Genomic DNA, 14,257 nt, shown 5'->3' on the forward strand with positions numbered 1-14,257 from the left:
TACTTTGATACTCCTCATACATCAGAAGAGGTGGCTGGGCAACACAAGCCAGAGGTTCATGGTAGTGTGTTTCCTCATCTCAGCCTATTGAACTATTGTCTTTAAAATATTTCTTGTAACATCTCTTTGGAGGTACATATTTTAAAAATGGAAGGAGGATCTATGAGCTTACTGCTATGTTTATTCAATTCTCAACCCTCCAAACACTTCAGAATTTGAATTACTCAGCTAGGCTTAATGAGGCTGACTCGGAGTAAAGTTATGTGCATAAAAGCCAAGGACAGGACGCCTTGATGTTATGCATTTTTAGGAGGTTATGGGGTTTTCAATATTAATTTTTATTACTGAGTGGTCTGAAGGAGAACTCAGGCTGTACCTTTACCTTGGTGCAGAGGAACTCCTTGGGTGGTGTCTGGAATGTGGAAGTTTGTTTGTGGAAGCACTACCATCTGTCAGTGCAGATCTGAGGGCTCCAGGTCAGCCACTTCAGACTCACACCCTGCTAACAGCTAACGCTGCTACCTCTGTGTAGGTTTGTGCTGCTGACCTCTAAGCTTTTTGGTCAACGGCTTTCCCTTTGCCTCCATTTTCCAGTTAGTAGAATGGGGAAAATTACTCTGGATATTCAAAATGGCCAGCATGAAGCATCACCAGGGGCCGTACTGTGATCCCTAAGTGGATCACACAAAGAAAGGGGTAAGAAAATTTGACTAGTCTAAAAGCCTGACCATTTTCCCATCCCAACTTGTTTGGAATTTAAATGTTGGTTTGTGGTTTTTTTTCCTTCTCTTGAGTTGCCTTTGACCCTCTTTTTTCTGATCCTGAAGAGTGTGAGAAGGCAAATTTGCTTGTGGCCTTAGCAGTTTTGAGCAACTGCAGAAGGACTGCTGGCCTCATGCTGGAGATCTGAAGAAGAAGACAGGTTCCCATAATGCTCTGGAGGGGAAATCGTTCAGATAGTCTGGCAAAGATGCACATGAGCATGGGGACTTTTTAGTGGTGGTCTGAATTAAACATCTAGGGACTCCACACAAGCTTCTTCTTACAAGCTTCTCTGAGGCTTTATCCTGACCTCCTCCCTGCTCCCATTTGCACATATAGTGAGAAAAATTCCTGTTGAGTTACCCTTAGGAAATGTTCAGAAGAGAACTCATCCTTTTTCCTAGATGTGCTTTTTGCTTTGCTAAAGCAGCTACTGGGCAAGGCCAGGTGCAATCCTACCCTTTCTATGTAGTAGATTTTACTGAACACAACTGTGAGAGCAGAGAAACAGGTACCTTTTATTTTGGTAACAATTTTTATTTTGATTTCACTCAGACCTTTAGATACATTTTTGCATATCTGTCTTTACAATTTTCAGTTGGTAAAGGGATATGGTCAGAACATACTGACTGCAGGAAATGAAAGCTATTTTCAGAAATATTTCACTTTAAGTGAAATAAAGTGAAGTAAATATCTAACATGAAGTAAATATCATGTTAGATCACTCCCAAAAACCTGAGTATGTGTCCTCTACAGCATGATTTTGGGTTTTATGCCATGTTGCAATATTCATACTACAATTATAAAAAATGCATAACCATAGAATTGCTTTTGGAATATTCTCTTTCACAGTAAAGTTATGAGATTATTAATTTTTCCCCATTCTACTTAAAGGAATATTGAAGAAGCTGAGAATTCCTCACAAAACAGAAATTTCAAATTTTAATTAGCTTTACTAAAAGGACTGTCACCCCCACTTAGAGCTATGGGATTTTGGAAATCAAGTCCCACCTGTTTCCACAGAGCATATTGGGAAAGAATGGAAAGTGGAAGGACAGGTAAGAAAGGTGTGCCTTTTGATGATTTGAAACATAAGCAGGACCCTCCATTCCTATAAAACCCTTCCTGGCGCGAGACAGCTGTTGCCACTGAAGCCTTCTACATATTTATTGAAATCCCAAGAATCCTTCCTTTTTTAACCTGTATTGTATCCCCACTGCTCTTGAGATCCTATGTTACAGCTGCTTTCCTCAGAACGACTTGATAAGAATATCTGTTTTGGACCCAATGTCAGTGTCAGAGAATTACTGTCAAGCATCAAAAGATGCTCTCATTCTTCCCCTGGGGCTTTAAAGATGCTATTCTAAAATTAAAGTGTTTTGTATAGATAAGACACTTAGGGTTATAATGAGGTCAAGAGTTGCTGGCAGTTTCCAACAAGACTTCTTTTTAAATAAGTTGCTGTGGTTATTTTCCTTTTTCAACAGATAAGTATAGACAGACCAGGTAGAGAAACAGTCAGGAACAGGAATCTTTAGAAAAATATTTGGAAATTATTCTGATTGCATTGTCTAATTCAAGTTGCCCCATTTGATTATACTGGCCTCCTCTGCAATGCAATGTGACATGGAATATATGATGTAATGAGATATGCCCGCCAAAATGCAATGTTCTGTGTTTTAGTCAGAATGTATTAATCCACTTACTGAATAATTGACCCAAAGAGATTCTGTCAAACAATATTAAATTATTCACTGGATTTCCAAACCAGCACACAGTGTCCTTTAAATATTTAAGAATAATGTCAAATAATTTTCCACACCAAAAATATCTTTTTTTTGTTTACTGAGGTTCCCTGGCTGTTCTTTGTTGTTTAAGCGGGGCAGGATAATCAAATAAAAGCCAGTGTGCCCTTCAGGGGTGCCGTATGAGTTGGAGGGCAGAGGCTCTCCCACCTTCCAGCACCCCCAGAAGGGGAAGCAAATACTCACCTGGTTCAGTTGTCAGACCTTGCCAGATGCCATCCCATTAGCACACTTTTACTGCCTCACCCATACATTTTAAAGGAAACTGCAAACTCTCCACACACATACACATATATTTTACCACATAGCCTGTGCCTCGGCAGCAAGTTCCCCCAGAGAGGATGCAGCACTGAGGCTGTGAAGTGCCCTGCTATTCCCTACCCTCAGGCCTCACAGTACCTCTCTAGGTGTGCATTATGAGATAACAACCTCTCTGGATCAATTTTGGTGTGGAAAATAGGTTTTCTTAAAAAAGGGACACCAGTACAGCAGCATTCAAGTTCTACCAATTACAGTGTCTGACACCATTCCCCTTGAAGGTTGCATGCTGAACGAGTGCAGGGTATATTTCTGACTTGTTTAAAAAGGATGAGGAGAGGCATCTGATAGCTTACCTTAATTATTCCATTTCCTCCTCCCTATATACATTTCCAAAATCTAATTATAGTGCTCATGGCCCCTGCTATCAGCCAGTAGCCAGAGATTAATATAAAGCCACGGGAAGGACAGCTACCTCCCTTCACGCTTTCCACAACGTTGCAAATCTATTCCAGCAGTCTTTTGATACTAATATTTTGACACATTCATCATTGTGTTAGCATCGGCAGTGAGCAATATTTACAGTTTATAAGCTTTTCCAGGACCAACTGTTCATATTACTCCTATTAAGTCCATTCAATTTTCCACCTGAAATACCACATTTATCTAGTCAGAGTTTGACATCTATTTTCAGGGGGGAGGGGGTTGCTTTTAATAACTAGTTTTATTTAATTGTATGTTTTGCTTCTCCTGAAGAATACGCTAAGGCAATCTGTTACATATTGTCAATCAAGTAAGATGCACTTGGCTGCATTCTCAGCTGCATTATCTAAGTCCTGATATGAGGACATTTTTGTGCATATACATCTGTGTGTGTTGAGATGGAATTGCTTATCTGTTCTGTGGCTTTATTTGGACTGGAATTTACTGCAATGTCCTCATGAGTTGCAGGAATGCTGTCCAGAGGTGTGTTCTGTGCAGCTGGGGGGCAGTGGGCAACCCTCCATGATAAGTTTGCTATTCCAAGCCACAAGTATTGTCACACTGTTTATTTTAGTAAACAATATGACTCCAAACATATGAAATATTCTTTATTTGTCAAAATATATGTAATGATTCTCTTACTTTAAAGGTGTTTAGATTTGGCTTTAGGAGAGAGCAAACCCTGTGAGTCTTCTAAACCACACCAGAAGCAAAGCCCAAACAGAACAAAAACACATAGGAAATTCTTCTTATCTTCTTCTTCTTCTTCTTCTTATTATTATTATTACTTAGGGAACAAGGGAGAAAATTATACCAGCATTGAAAATAAACTTTGCACCTCCCGAAAAGACTTATGTAAGTCTCTGAACTTTTAATACCAAGGTGGCCATGGACATCACACAATTCAATGTTCTGGAACAGCAACAGCAAACCAAGACTTGGCCAGAGACTGCACTAGTCCATCATTTTGCCTGATGGACCCATGGGCTCCCCTGCTCACTGCACAGGGAAATTTACCCCCAGAATAAAAGCTTGTGAGTGACTTCTTTTGGCATAAAACTGTCACCTTTTTCTCATACTTCCTCTGTGCAGAAACACCAGGGTTTGTGCCCGGTCCTGGTGTGCAAAGAGCATGTCTGAAGCCTCTGTTAGCAGTCACTGCATGTAGCAGAGGTGATGCACAGAGCTAGTTGGGAAGGAAGTTGCTGTTTTATGAGAAATTCTGCATTAAATTATGTTAAACATACCAGGAACAAACAGAAAACCCCACAGTAATTTCCAGGGTTGGGTAAAAAAAAAAAGAAAATTAGGGTCATACCAAAGGCTTAAAAGAATCGAAATCTTTGATTTGAATTTCGGCCTTTTAAAAAAAATCTATATAATAAATGTACATGCATAAGGGAATTAAGAGTCATAAATTGAATCAGAAACTACAATTTTATTTTTTTTTTCCCCAGAAATGACATGCTAGAGCACTCTCATCTTCCTTGGACGGTTAATTTCTCTGTACTTCAGGTTTCGCTTCTTGTGAACTTGTCCCTTGTTGGTCTACTGATATCTCAGGTGAGTCAAGCCCAGACTTCTCCCCCAGCATGCTGTTCATACTGTACTTGTTGAGCAGGACAGCACAGAGCTATGGCAATCACTGCTCTTCCAAGAGTTAACTTCCTTGAGCAACATCCACTCCAAGTCAAGAGAGAAGGAGGCATCTGTGTCCCAGGGACCTGCCCCAAAGAGTATATCTTCCTGCAGGAGCTTTTCAGGGTGTGTGGAGACTCTCCTCCAGACACAGCATGAAGGAGAAAAGGAAGAGCAGGACTGGTGAATGTCAGAACATGGTTCCACTTACTGTTCCCTCGGGCAGAGAATTGCAGGTGCTACGCAGGCACCCTGCTTCTCCAATGGAATAAAAGGAGAATTCAGCACCAAGGGAAGGCCCCAGAGCTAACAGACACTATAATCCTGCCACAATGGCATTCTTGAAAGTGTAATCCGCTGTCTGTATCTGAATTCAGAGAGGTGGAATGCTTTCCCGAGATATGCAGCTAATGGCTATTAGAGCTAGGGTAAAAACCTTGCCCTGCAACTTCCAGTCTGAAGCAACGAAACTCATTTTCTTCCTATTACCATCTATGGGGCACTGTCTGTGATGCACCGCTCTACTGGTAACATTCACTACACTGATGGATATGTACTGTATAGCTTATACGAGTTATATGAAATGAGTTTGGAGGACTTGTCTTGGTTTGGCTGCAACGCCAGCAGGATGCTGAAATGTTACTGACTGTGTGCAGTCCTGCAAACTAAGCTTTTCAGGAGAAAAGCTGCCAAAGCTTTACAAAAAGCATCTTAACTTCAGGTGCTGCAGCACTGTCAGGCAGGGCAGTGATGTGCTGGGATGTGCTTTGTGTGTGTGTGTGCTGGGGGCTAACACCAGTGTGAAGCAAACATCTTTTGAATGAATTGGTGCTGGAGGGGATATGCACAACATCCCGAAGTGGCCTCAGCGAGACATCTGACTGATTAGATATTGAAGTCAGGCGCTGAGATACCAAGGTCATGCCACATCCTGCTTTCCTCATCTAACTGGGCCCCGATAAAATAGCAGCTGGTAAGACCACCAATCAGATAAGGTGGCAATTTTCAACAGTCTCAAATTATTGTTGCAGCAAGGGAGGTCCAGATAAGATCAATCAGATGCTGGAACGATTTAGCCATTCTGATTCCCCTCCGCCTTTTTTTTTTCCTTTCTTCTATCTGGAGACAGCCTGTCTTGTAAATGTGAATGCAGAGAGCACTTGCAGAGACCCTCACCATCCTCAGAACAACACATGAGAGTTGATTTATGGGCTGGATTACATGGAAATGGTAATTCTTTGCTCTTTATGATGTTTAGCCGGAAAGTGCAGTACCTTCCAGTCAGAGCAGCAATATCGACATGAGGTTTTTACAAAAGGGGTGAGAGAAGGGGGGTGGTGATGATTACAGAAGCTCCTCTAACACTGCAGTTAATAAGACACCAGCACATTAATCAGGTGACAGGTATTGAGTCTAACAGGGCAAGGCAATAGTTTTTAAAAACAGCCAGTTAAGTTACTACCTGGTAGAAAAAGGCTGACTGAATGCCACAGGTTTTATGCCACTATTTGCAATTAAAGTTATTTTTTATCCCCCTCTCTTTTTTTTTTTTTTTTTTTTTCAATGTTTTAAAATGTCTTTTTTGGACCTGTAAGAAAATGAGAGATAAACCACATAGGGCTGTAACAGAGGGCTGTCCAGTCCCTTTCTCCTTGACCAGCTGTGGCCTGGGCTATACGTCTGTCATTTGCACAGTACCTCACTGTGGTCCCTCCCCTGAGCCGTACCCCAAGGGCTCCATGCAGATGACTGACTCCTGAGGGTCACGGCACAGAAGACAGACTCCAATGTTTGATACAGCTGGACAAACTCCTGACTGAAAGAGACCTGATTCTCAATTGCAGCCTAGAGGTGTGGCTCCCTTTTTTCATGTGACACTCCAGGTAGCTTTATTGCACCAGACCATGTACGCCTCAGCCTCTTTTATCACCACCTGCCCGACCAGAATTGGCATAGTCAAAGGGGAGGAAGAGTTGGGGTAGTCCTGGTGCACAGTTACAAATGAGCCCATACCTCCTTGGTGTCCTTTGTTTAAAGGAACTCCAGTCACTTTAGTCCTGAGGTTACCGATGTTATAATGCAACTTATTTTTCATTGCTAAACCCTGTTTGTTATCAGAAATACTATAAAACAAAGGAAGAAAACATCACTAAATGAACCATTCCCATGATTCTGTAGACTTCCTGCAAGTGCACGTGCTCTTTTTTTTGAGCCTTAGTCAAACTATTTGCCATGACAAGTTGGGAGCACTGGGCAAGATCAAAGCAGGCAGAGTAGTCATATATATAGAATCATAGCACTGTTAAGATTGGAAAAGACCTTTAAGATCATCTACTCCAATAGTCAACCTAGCACTACCACCCTGTTCACCATTAAACTCTATTACTTCCTTGGGCAGTCTGAATAGGTTAAGTTTTGTCTTGCTTCCCATATGACAAATATAGATTTCCAGGACCATGCCAGGACCATACTACTCTGTGATGAAATGGACCTTTAAAGTAGGATGCAAACATATGTTGCCACTGTAAATGAGTCATAAGAATTGCCTGCCCAGAGGACATCTAAAGTCCATCTTGCTCATTAATCAGTCCCTGACAGTGATCAAACCCTGATATTTCAAGGGAAGATAAAATAATTCTAATAAACAGAGACAAGAACATACTTTGCTCCAATCTGGTGCTATTGGAAAGAAGCGTCCTCTAGACTCTGGACTAATCATTAGCAAATGACAAGCAACCAAAGGTGAATTGGTGGTTCTGCTGCTGAGAATCATAAAATGGAGTTTCATGGTCAGTGCTGGAAGTGACTACAATACTACTACTAGCAGCTTCCAGGAGTGGCTATGTTTGTAAGACGAAGTCTATAAATTTGGGAGTAGATCACATAGGTAAGCCACCTGACTGGCCTGCGAATCACCAGTTCCAGGAGGGCTTGTGTCATGGTTTGAGATAGCCCCAAAATCCAATTCCCTAGCTCCATCCCCCCTCCCACATCTCAACCTAATGTGAGATGGGTTTTTTTTTCCAGACAAAACACAACCAGACTCAGAATGGGGGAAAGGGAATATATTACAATGACTGTACAAATAAATACTATAACACATTATACACACGATCACAACTATCTCTACCATGACATATAGTATTTACAAAGGATCAGATCTCTTCTCCCCTCCAAATAAAAGTCCAGGAGGGAAAGAAGGACAGATCCCTTCCAGTCTCTCAGGAATCTCTTCTAAGGCAGCAGGTCTCCTCATCTCATGCATGCAGCAGTAACTGGATTGTTGTAGCTGGATCTCTGTTCAATACACACAAGGGGGTCTCCAAGCCCCTCGGCTCTCCTTCGGTCCAAGCGAAGGCCTCACCTGTGGGCTGCCAGCAGGGACCAGACTCGCGTCACCACAGGTATATCACGAAATGCAGGGGCATCTTCGTGAAAGTCCCTTCCTCAGGGGATTCAAATTCCCCTTTGCAGAGCTCCGTGCTCTGTCTCAAGGCTGCTAGCTTAGCAGCAGCAGCGAGGGGGGCCAAGGTCAACCCCCCCGCATTCCTTCTCCGTCCCGGTCCAGCTTCCCAGGACGCCTTTGAGCTTCTCAGCTCCTCTCTGCAAGTGCTGTAGCACTCCAAGGCTCTTTTCAAGCAAGAGTCTATCATCTTCCTCCTTCCAGGAGGTCTCAAGGAGTTTGGGGTTTTGGTACAGTTCCTACCCCCAGAACTCTGAAGTTCTGCTGCGGGCTCTCTCTTCTGCTGCTTCCTCTGGTTCAGTTCTTATCTGTCCTGGCTCTTATCCAGAGTCTCTGGACACTGCCGCCGCTTCTGCTCTGTCCCTGTAGCCCCCAGCTGGGGCTGGGGGGGCCCCAGAGGCCCCGAGGGGCTCCGGGCCCCTTTCCTCGTGGTCTCACAACATGGCAACTTCTTCTACCAACCAAACTACAACCCCTTCTCTTCCGGTGCTTGTGATATGTTTACATTTCTGCAGGAGCGCTAATTGGGCAGAACTTCAAAACTTCCAGGGGTCTCCACCCCTGGGGGTTACCACTTTTTCAGCCTCTGGGGGAAAACAAGGTTCAAACCACTACAGCTTGCGAGGAACTTCCTTTATTCCAGTGAACACAATGACTATTGCAACTCAGTACAGCTTTTTCTGGCTGATGTGTGCGAGCTTTACTCAACTGGAAGCAAGGAAACTACAGTGATTCTCAGCAGCTAAAGACCTGACACACAGTTTTCAGATGTTCTTTAGTTTTGTCTTGCCTTTTGAAGGTTGCAGACTGCATTTAGAGGTCTTTGTGTTTGGTTTTATGGACTTGAGAAGACATCTGACAGTAGCCATGCTGAATAATGGCTACGTGGATTTTCTGATGCTAACTAGAGTAATCCTTTTTTTTTTTAACATAATTTTTGTGCTAAAGAGTAGAGCTGAGGCTAGGTAAGATGTGCTTAGGAAATAATTTCTCTAGCAAGTTCTGATATATTTTTCTGAAAAATAATTTAAAATTTATCTTATGTTTTCCCAGCTGTTTGCTCTCTGCAATTTCTCTCCACATCATAGCGTCAGAATATACTGCAGGTTACAAGGTAACCAAGGGAGATGCCTGAGCTAGTTCTAACTGAGTGGTAGTTTGAAATAATGCTGCTGCAGACGTATTTCTTCTGGTATCTAAGCCAGTTTAAAGCAGTTGGCTATCTCTACTTCACAATGCTGTCTGGGATGTAGATATATGCTTTCAATCCTTGGTCAATTAACAGAAAGTATTGACGAACACTCTCACACTTTAATATTTGTTTCTCAGTGAAAAATCCCTCCCTAAGTACGTTGTGGTGTAACTGTAGCTGACTAAATACAAATATAAGTCATGGAATCATGTTTGCCACCCACCTCTGTCTCTGCAGAGCTCTATGAGCAAATCCAGAGACACTCCAGTTCACAAGAGCAGTGTGGTTGGCTGAAACTGCTGTTGCTGCTGCTAGCCTGGCCACCTGCTTCTAGCCAAAGGAAAATCTTGGCCCCATTGAACTCACTGGCAAAACTCTTGTGGGACCAAAATATGTACTGCAGCAAACACTCAGAGTGCATAAAGAGCAAGACTGTCTGTTTTCTCTCCCAGAAACAACTGCACTCTGCAGCTGGACTGTCACTTTGAATGTTGGTGCTAAATAAATCACCTCCCTGTGTCATCTTCTCACTCTAAACAAAGCTCTTTATTCACTCTGTTGTTTTAGCATATGATATCATTATCAACAGTAAGGTACATTTTGTTTCTTTTTCTCCACGCTTCATATTTGGATTATATTTGGTTTTAGGTGTTTTTTGTTTTCCCTGACACAATACAGAAACACAGGGAAGCATGAGGTTGTTTTATGATTGCCAGAACACAGATAACTTGAAGAGTTTAAGCTCACCTAACTCCCACTCAGACTGTCTGCGTCTCATCTAGAAGGCCTGTCTGCAGTCCAGAGCTGACTTCCTTGGAGTTCTTTCCCTGCAGACACTTGCAAGTGTTAGATAATTTCCTAATTAGACTGAATGCACTACAACAGCTCTCTTTTAGTTTCATACCTGTTCTTGGAAGTAGATACTCTGGTGCAACAGGCATTTTTCTCTGAGCCAGAGCTGTGGTACATTGGAGCAGAGATGGATAGGCAGCTTGCTTCCATCTCCTTCCCCAGGCACGTCTGTGAAGTTTCCTGAAGGACCGTGCTGTGACACCAGGCAGGAAGGCAGAGCCCCGCTGCTTTAGGACTGAACCCAAAAGGGCAGCAGGCACATAACAGCTCCTACTCCTGCAATCTTCTCTCTATTGCAGAGAAATATGTGTGGCTTAAACCTCAGGAATATCTAGAGTCTTCTGTGGTCAGTGGAGACTGAAGGGGAGATTAAATTATATGGCTAGTACCCTCTGGAGACCTGTGAAGGTATCTACTTATTTGTACTTGCTAGAAAATGTAGGCATCATCTGGCATCAGAAACCTAAAATTTTCAGAGACAGTGCCTAAATAGGACACTCCAAGTAGACGGACTGGGTTCCACTTTTGGTTAATAGGCTGACAAATGGTCTATAAAGAAATAATAATAATAAAATAAAATATAGATAAAATATAGAAAGAAAAATGAGAAAATGAAATCTTTCAGCAACAAAAAACACTTTGTCTTTTGTCATTCTCAGTCCTTTGAAGATGCCTCAAACTTTCTTTTGGTAATTGCTATGTAAACATTTTTGATGTCTGTGCAAAAACATCTGGAAGCTTACAGTGGCATCTGGACATAAATATTAAAAGATCAACAGGAACCCAATATGAATTAGCCATGTGGATAGCCATAAAAACTACAACCACATAAACCTGCTCCAAGTCTTTGGCTACAAAAGTGGATGCTTTCTCACTTGGCTTTAGTTGTTTACAAACTGACATTCAAAAAGTAAGTGATTATGACTAATGGTTGGGTTTTCTTTCATTTTGACTATTCTTAATCAGACTAGAAATTCTCTTGCCTAATTTAATGGGTAGGAAATGTACCTCACTCCATCTCTAAGCCCTCTGCTGAATTTCTGGTGTTCTATATGAAAGTTTTGATTGTTTGTGAAACAGGAACTTGCAAGGTTCCTTCTGCATGACACATCCTGGACTCCTACTGATTTCTTTCTGGCGTTGGGCAGAGCTACCTGAGAGCAATTGCTGTAGGCAGTCGCTGGCCTGTATTATAAGAACACTCGTTTTAGTGTGCTCAGGTCTTGCTCTAGCATTCCTACTGGTGAGATGTGCTGTGAGCAAAGAAAGATGACTCTAAGATGCACCTCTTATAGGGCAGCTGAAGGAAAAGAGCAACCTCCATCCGGATTTCACAATGTCAAAAAGAAATAAAATGGCAATTCCATTGTTATTTTTCAGCTTGTGGAGTCTAGTCTTACAGCTTTTGAGGCTCTCAGGTTGACAGCATTGTGAGTTGCTGATGTGATCCCGTAGGAAAGAAGGTAAGCCACACTCAGGGTTAGGGTTAAGGAGAATGGCCTCTTTATTAGGGGAGTTCTGGCTTATATAATGTCAGGGAGAGAACTTGCTGGAAGAAAGGGAGGGAAAAGGGCAAAGTATGCAAAATACAACCAAACCAGGGAAAACAGGAGTGGTAACAATCCATTTAAGGGAGAAGATGGCCATAAAAGGTAACACTGCAATGCAACAAGTGTCAACCAATCAGGAAAGGGGGGTTTGAGGGTACAGAGAACTAGGGAATTTTTATAAAGCAATTTTCAGGATACAATACAGGGAAAATACCATAAAACAGTAAGTTCTGCTTTAGAACCATAAAAACAACTAAGTCCAATGTTCTCCGTAACTTCACACGGAGGTCTCATCATCAGGAGGGTCGTATAACTCTTGTTCTTTTCTCCAAGTTTCATATTCTATGTCGACCTCATTCCTGACAAGTTGCTTTTTCAAAAGTGGGAAGGACATGAGTCTGCGATGCAGATAATCAAGGGTTTTAGAAGCTGACAAGAGTCAAGCATGTAAATGGATTTGATAACCCAGATCTTATTACCTTTATTTTCTCTTGGTAAGAACATAAATAATAGCTTTTTGCCTCCAGAAGTGAATACATGAAAGATTGAGCAGTGCTAGGATAATAGAGGTCCTTTAAATTTTCCGAAGAGAACTGGAAAATGCACAGTTCAGTGTATATGGATTAATTAACCAGTGCTGTGTGTTCTAGGTGCCATCACTTGCTCTTATCTCATCTTTTTCACATTCTTGCCATTTTCTTTCAGGTCTTTTAGCTTTGTTCGCTCATTCATTGCAGGCTTCAGTGCTATTCACCTCATTCTCAGGAGTGTTCAGCTCCAAGTTACATATATCCTGCTATCCAAACTGGACTGCTTATGGAGTGTACTTGTTTTTAAAATGTATTTTTGTTTCTTAATTGTCTGAAGAAATGTGTAGTATTTTGAGACAGAAACAGAAAGGCTATAACTGGCCATTGTTCTCTGCAGTTGCTAACCCAGTGGGATACTCTGGATAGGACCAACTGCAAGGTTGCTCTAAAAGACTCTCAAGAATGGAAACACATGGACCTTTGTATTTGATTTCTGCCCTAATATTTAGGGAGGACTCTATAATTTAAATAAAAGGATGCATTTTCCCCCAATTTAATCTCTTTTAAACAGTGTGGGAGTTATAAACATTTTAATAATTTTACCACTTTCATATTTAAAAATATGCCCTCTAAGCATTTACATTCAAGATTTGTTTTTCTTCAGATGTGTAAATACCACATAGCAATTTGCATCTCATGCATAAATCTTTCTCCTGTTGAATGCAAACTAAAAAAAATAATAATCCAGCCCCCAACCCCTTTCATTTACCTCTCATATTTACAGCAAGTTAACTGGCTTCCAATGAGAATTTTAAGGGTTTATGTGTGTTTAAAAAAAAAATTATCCAACTGAAGTTTTCTTCCACTGAGTAATAAGAAGCCTAGAGCTGATTAATAGTGTTTCCTTTTCCAGTCCTAATGAACATTTTTCAGATTTTATGCATCCCAGATGAATCTATTTTAAATGGTGTGTCTGTTTGCATACATACACGTTGCTCTTTCTTGGGATTTATCCCAAATGAGTTTAGCTTCTTTGTACCTTGTAGGACAATATCAATGCTGGCTTAATCAATTTCAATTTGCTGTTAAACCAGAAACGAAGCATTTATCAGGATGAGCCAGGAAGGGCTGAATGGACATTTCGTGTTGCTGAGGTCTCTTTGTGAAATTTGCTCTGGGAAGTTGCTGGAGCTGAGAATTTACAAGAAGCTCTTCTCTGACTTGCAGTTACCACCTAGTCAGGGTACACCCTCAGGATGGTTTTACTCTACATGTTTTCTGCACTGGCAGTGTCTGTGCCTACTGATGAGTATCATGGGTCTCAGTCCACTAAAAATAACTTCTCTAGAGAGTCTTGCTGCCTTCGTAAAAATGCGACCAAAATATCTCATTGAATCATCTTCCTCAGCTCAGACTGGCTCTGCTATTTATGACTATAGAGTCACTTCTGCCTCCCTGACTGCTTCACACCAAGAATGGGAGCCAGCTCTGGCAGACATGATGTGGTGCCAGCAGTGGCAGGAGCTCTCTGGTGGGTGAAAGCCTTCTGCTCATACAGCAAGTCCCAGCCCAAAGCTGCTGGAGATATGGGGCATTCCAAACTCCCCAGCTCATGGAGGCAGGTGCTGTTTTAATGATCAGCTCCAGACTCTGTGGCAAGCAGTGGGTGAACATTTCTTCCGCTGCTGCCTGATCACAGTGATGCTAATTTTGAAGTGATGAGG

General features: G+C 41.8%; 1 long non-coding RNA gene across 1 annotated transcript in view; it reads left to right on the forward strand.

Moving 5' to 3' along the window:
- The first annotated feature begins 476 nt into the window (after positions 1–476).
- Positions 477–14,257, forward strand: part of LOC113942894 — a 30,116-nt gene continuing 16,335 nt past the window's right edge. The window contains exons 1-2 of the long non-coding RNA XR_003526101.1: positions 477–532; positions 4,766–4,871. This is a non-coding gene — a long non-coding RNA (uncharacterized LOC113942894). The remainder of the gene's footprint in view (positions 533–4,765; positions 4,872–14,257) is intronic.

The sequence above is a fragment of the Corapipo altera genome, unplaced genomic scaffold (assembly GCF_003945725.1).
Source record: "Corapipo altera isolate COAL_440 unplaced genomic scaffold, ASM394572v1 2b, whole genome shotgun sequence".
NCBI classification, from domain to species: Eukaryota; Metazoa; Chordata; class Aves; order Passeriformes; family Pipridae; genus Corapipo; species Corapipo altera.